Raw genomic sequence first — 6,126 nt, 5'->3', positions numbered from 1 at the left:
TGAAAAGTTTAAGAAAGAAGGTACCTAGCTGGGCAGTGGTCGAACATGTCTTCAATCCCAGCACTCAGGAGGTAGAGGCAGGCAGATCTCTGTGAGTTTGAGGCCAGACTAGTGTACAGAGGAAGTTCCGGAACAGTCAGAGATAAACAATGAAACCCTGTCTCAACACCCCCTTCCCATCTCAACCCTCCCCCTGCCTCCCAAAAACTCTAATCAGGCAAATCTGCCTTTCACACTGCTAGGAGCATGATCTTTTTGGATCAGGCATCCGAATATATGTTCCTGTGTAGCTATGAAAAAAATATATATTTCTTTCTGAGCTTTGGCCATGCTCTTGAGTTGTCATGCTTCATCAAATGTTTGTCTGTGCCTTCTTGTAGAAAACAAAGTAAGAAAGAACAGAGCGTTTTAGATCCTCCACCCCCCCAACTTCACCCTTGCTATGGATGTGTGTGGAGTGTTTTCCTTAGCTGAATAACCTTGACATGCTCAAGTTACACACTAGAGCCTTTGATAGAAAGTTTCAGAGAATTTGAGATTTTTAATCAGATGATCCTGTTTTCTACTCAGAAAATACAATTCCACAAGCACCTTGCTATTCAGAGCATGCTGTGTTCTGCTCTAATATTTGTTTTCTTTTATGTCTTTCTGCCCAAGAGGAGACTTTGCAAAAAGACTCTGAGTACAGAGGATGGCATTACGAGGGAGCTGTTAAGAGGTTTGGGGGTTTGTTTGTTTGTTTTAAAACCTCACATCTGTTTTGAAAACTACTGTAGGGATCCAAGCCAACTGAATATGTGCTGTCAGTGCAGTTGTGTTTGCTGTTTCAGTAATCTAATAGGCTGGCACTCACTTTATAGGCTATGGGAACCTTAATCACAATAAAAAAAACAACAAACCATGTGCTTTGTGGTTTCCTTTAACCATATAAACCTGCTCTGGCCATGGAACTGTTAGCTCAAGTTAGTTTATTTTATTTAATAAGTCTAAAGAAAAGTTATCATAAAACTGAAGGTTCATTTGATGGCCCTTTTCTCCAAAGCCTGTGCAAAGATTATTCAGGTCTCTGGGGGAAATGAGCCATTGCTTGACTAAGGCTCAGACACATTAACTTGGAGTTGGTCCAGTGAAGATAGAAATGATAACTGTGCAGCAGAAGTGAAAGCCCCAAAGGGAACAACGTTCTTGTCCAGTTTTTGTTTTTCATTTAACAAAGTTATTTCAGCATTCTGTTCCTTTTGAATTCTCCCTTGAACTAGATTTTTACTGTACTGCTATTTTCCTTATCAAGGCACAATGCTGATGACATGTGGGAATTCTATATTGAATCATATATCAATAGGCATAGATGTAGGTATAGGTTGGTTGTTTTGATTTTTTGAGATGGGATCTCATTTAGCACTGGCTAGAATTGAGTTAGCTATGTAGTCAAGGATAGAATTCATTTGATTTTTCTCTTTTTTCCATTCCCCAAGTGATGAAATTACTACCATACTAAGTTCAGAATCATGTTTTAAAAAACTATTCTTTCTCTTCATGAATGAAACTGATTTCACAAGACCTACCAAAATCTCCTAAGTGATTTGAGTTAATCTAACCTCACTTCTCTAGGGAACTCATCTATAAGAATTTAATCAATTAAAGAGATGGCTCAGCAGCTAAGAGTTGCTCTTTCAGAGAACCCAAGTTCAATCACCAGCACCCACATAGTTGCTCACAACCATTTGTAACTCCAGTTCCAAGGCATCTGATGCCTCTTTTGGCTTCCATGGATACCAGGCACACACATGGTACACCAAAAACTCATACAAATAAGAAATAAAAATAGAGTGGTGGTCCTCTCGCCCAGTGTCACGCTTTCCAGCGCCGGCAGTGAAGATGTCCCACTCATCCCCAGCAGCCAAGCCCTCCAATTCCAAGAACCCGCGAGTCTTCTTTGACGTGGACATCGGCGGGGAGCGAGTTGGACGAATTGTTTTAGAGTTGTTTGCAGATATCGTTCCCAAAACTGCAGAAAATTTTCGTGCATTGTGTACAGGAGAAAAAGGCACTGGATCCACAACTGGGAAGCCTCTCCATTTTAAAGGATGTCCTTTTCACCGAATTATTAAGTAATTTATGATTCAGGGTGGAGACTTCTCAAATCAGAATGGGACAGGAGGAGAAAGTATTTATGGTGAAAAATTTGAAGATGAGAATTTTCATTATAACCATGACCGGGAGGGTTTGCTGAGCATGGCAAATGCAGGCCCCAATACAAATGGCTCTCAGTTCTTTATCACAACAGTTCCAACTCCTCATTTGGATGGGAAACATGTGGTATTTGGTCAAGTAATAAAAGGACTAGGTGTGGCAAGGATGCTTGAGAATGTAGAAGTGAAAGGTGAAAAACCTGCTAAACTGTGTGTGATTGCAGAATGTGGAGAACTGAAAGAAGGGGATGACTGGGGCATATTCCCCAAAGATGGCTCTGGTGACAGTCATCCAGATTTCCCTGAGGATGCAGATATAGATCTAAAAGATGTAGATAAAATTTTATTAATATCTGAAGACTTAAAAAACATTGGAAATACTTTTTTCAAGTCTCAGAACTGGGAGATGGCTATTAAAAAATATGCAAAGGTTTTAAGGTACATGGATAGTTCAAAGGCCGTTATTGAGAAAACAGATATATCCAGACTGCAACCTATAGCCTTAAGTTGTGTGCTAAATATTGGTGCTTGTAAATTGAAGATGTCAAATTGGCAGGGGGCAATTGACAGTTGCTTGGAGGCTCTTGAAATGGACCCTTCAAATACGAAAGCACTATACCGAAAAGCACAAGGATGGCAAGGATTAAAAGAATATGATCAAGCATTGGCTGATCTTAAGAAGGCGCAGGAGATAGCCCCAGGAGATAAAGCCATCCAGGCAGAATTGCTTAAAGTCAAACAAATGATAAAGGCACAGAAAGATAAAGAGAAGGCGGTGTATGCAAAAATGTTCGCTTAATAAGGACAAGACTTTCCTTAACTGTTATACATTGATTAAATATTGGACAATGTCTATCACTGTCTGTACTGTCCCCGATGTGTTTCCCTTAGTCTTCGTCATTGTTTCCATAGCAGTGCAGACATAGGTTCCTTCTTAAATAAAGTGTTACGAAATGCAAAAAAGAAAAAAAAAAAAGAGTGGTGGTGGCAAATAAACACATAAATAGAATTTAACCAATGCCTAAGGTGAGATTTCCCACCTATGAGTCCCATTTTCTAGAAGTATTCTGATAGTTTCTGTCAAGTTTACTGTCCCAGAAAATAAAGAATTGCTAGTTGCTGCCTACAATACAGAGTTTATTCACTGGTTTTGAAATTCAAAGATGATTTTTTTTATTTAAATGTACTTTATTTTTAGACAACTCACATGACATGTTTTTCTGTAAGAAAACAATGCCTCCACTCCAAATAAATCACGGTCAAAATAGAGCTCAAGATGACATCAGTCCCATTTGTCCTAAGTCCTGGTGTTCTATGGATGGTAAGCAGCAGCCAATTACGGTGACAGGTGATAGATCCGATTTGTTAACATTTTTCCATCTCGGAGCCATCCTTAAAGAAAACCATGAATGGAGTCGCACCATCCTCGCGGTGGTCCAGGAGAGCAACCGTGCCATCTGGATTCACCTTTTCACCAATAAAAAACTGGTACTTACTGGAGTTAGCAAGGATGTGCTTCCTTTGCTCTGCAGCCCCAGCCATTAAAGGCTCTCTTTTCTGGTTTATGTTCAAGTTTGCCTTTGAGTGATTTCCTGTAGTCTTTGATGTACTTTCTGTAGGACTCTTTGGCGAAGCTGGTTTCTTGTAGGTGTTGTTTCACGACAATGTCAATACCGGTGACCACTGTGCTTTCAGTACCTCCGCCCTCTGGACCTTCAGCGGAAGCATTTCCACCAATGAGCGAGTCATCGATGGTACCCTCTGCTCTACTGACCATCTTACCCTCCACCTCCAGGCACAGTCCGTCTCCCGGATCTTGTAGATGTCAGAGAACAATTCTTCAAGGCTGATGAGGTCCCGTGCTTGCCTGACGGCACAGAGAAAGTGCAGTAGAGCCAGAGCGGCACGGGGTGGGGGGGAGGAGCGGGCAGAAAAGCCAAAGATGATTTTCTTGATGTGTTTTCAGCATGATGCTGTACATAAACCCCAACCCTTTTCAATTAAAACATTTCTAGATTACAGTTTTCTTTGTAATATGTAGGTCTTGTGAGTAAGCTAGAAAGGAGGTGCCCCCTGTTGTAAAGAGAATAAAACATCACTCCTTACCCCCTTTCTCTCCAGTCTAGTGAAATGGGGTGAAATGGGGGTGTGTGGGGGTAAAGTTGTGGAGAAAGAGACTGCAGTCTGGGAAAAAGGTCCCAAATTCCAAATGTCCTAATCTCGCTGCTCCATGCTGAAATCCTAGAGCAAGAAGTATGTGTAGTGACAATTTTTGGAATTTTTTTTCTTAAAAAATACAAAAATATTGTAAGAATATCTATGTTTTAATCCCAGTTGTGGGGATACGGACTGTCTGCAGGAGCTTACTATGACTTGCCTTATGCTCTAGCTGAGGTATGGTTTTGCCAGCTGCAGATAGTTTCTTCCATTGTGTGACATTTGCAATTTTGAAACATTTTCAGAAGGTGTATAAACACTAGGTCCCCAAAATGAGTTGGGGTGGTGATGGTTATGATTTTATTAGTAGTCATTCTCAAAGAAGAAACAAAAGGAAAGAAATTTCAGGTTCAGGGATCTCTCGCTTTTTCTCCCTCCCTTCCTCCTTCTGTTTCTCTCCTATCTAGTAGAGAGTGAAGGGGAGAGATAAAGAAAAACACACAAAGTAGCAGAGGTCTGCTCCAAGTTAATGCACTGCTGAGAAAGCATAGGACTGGGGGAGGGGAGGTCTGGATCCTGCTGTTTTGTGTGGAAGAAGGAAGATTCACATATGTAGTTTGCTACCATGTCATAGAAGCTAACTCCCTTTATGGCCCACCTGATGCCATCTTGTACAGGTACAGGAGGAGGAAAGGAACTCCTCCTGGGTTGAGCACCTAACTAAGCCATCCAGTTACACTATATACCCACAAAGAGGTTTTAAATCATGGATTTAACGGAGGTTAATAAATTGGACTCTATGTTATTAAGGACTTCCTCCCTTCTTCTATATAGAGGGCAGAAGCCTATAAAACATTAGAGCAGAAGAAAAGGAGAAAGCAAGCTACATTTTCCTAGACAGCTGAGTGCATCCCATCCCGAGGCGATCAGAAATGCAGTCCTCTGTGTGTTTATGTGCCACCATTCTCTTTCTGCCTCAGCAAAGACATCACTGCTGATTCCACAAAAATGTAACTTCTTGTGTGTTTGTAACTTCTGGTCCCTATTGGACACATCCATGTGTTTTCTACAGTCTTTGCATCTATGCAGCTAAAACTGGCCACACACTGGAGTAGCAATTGCCAGGAATATGGCCACTGTGATCAAGGTTTGGTACTACTTCCTTATAGTTCTTCTAATATTTGCTTACTGCATTCTGAATGCCATTTGTCGTCATTCAACAAATATAGTGTGTTCTGCTCACACTCTGGCTCCCTTATGTTGGTGTTGTAACTAATTGTGGCTGTTGTTCAAGTGTAAATTTTAAGTGGAAGCATTTAATTGATACTATCAGCTTTCCTGAGCTGATTTTTCCTTCTGGTGTGTGTTGTTAAAATTCACAGGGCACCAATGTTGTTAAAAGATGACATCCAGAGTTTCGGCACCAATATTAGGAAAAGGATGAAGAGAGTGTGGGGGGGGGTATGGTCCATAGAGGTGCAGCGAGGCCTGGGGGAAAGGGAGATGCCTCTGGGAGGCCCATGTTGGGAATCCCTTCCCCCTGAGGGACCAGCCACACAACGACGGTATAATACAGAATAGAGTTTATTCAGGTCATGGGAGAGTTAAGAGGGTGGCAGAGGCAGAGAGAGAGAGAGAGAGAGAGAGAGAGAGAGAGAGGGAGGGAGGGAGGGAAGGAGGGAGGGAGGGAGGGAGGGAGAGAGAGAGAGAGAGAGAGAGAGAGAGGGAATAGAGAGGAATAGAGGAGGCTGGCCATGAGCACAGGGAGAGGAAGGAA

The 6,126-nt window shown here is 41.8% G+C and overlaps 2 pseudogenes across 2 annotated transcripts; one reads left to right on the top strand and one right to left on the bottom strand.

Moving 5' to 3' along the window:
* Window positions 1-1,878: 1,878 nt before the first annotated feature.
* On the top strand, window positions 1,879-2,991 carry LOC308414617 (peptidyl-prolyl cis-trans isomerase D-like; annotated as a pseudogene). The gene has a single exon. The product of its transcript is annotated as a peptidyl-prolyl cis-trans isomerase D-like (transcript).
* Window positions 2,992-3,557: 566 nt separating this feature from the next.
* On the bottom strand, window positions 3,558-4,046 carry LOC308414550 (translationally-controlled tumor protein-like; annotated as a pseudogene). Its single transcript has one exon. The product of its transcript is annotated as a translationally-controlled tumor protein-like (transcript).
* Window positions 4,047-6,126: the final 2,080 nt, after the last annotated feature.

The sequence above is a fragment of the Micromys minutus genome, assembly GCF_963924665.1.
Source record: "Micromys minutus genome assembly, chromosome: X".
In the NCBI taxonomy this organism is placed as follows: domain Eukaryota; kingdom Metazoa; phylum Chordata; class Mammalia; order Rodentia; family Muridae; genus Micromys; species Micromys minutus.
The sequence above is the reverse complement of the archived record's forward strand: the minus strand, read 5'-3'. Positions and strand labels throughout refer to the sequence as shown.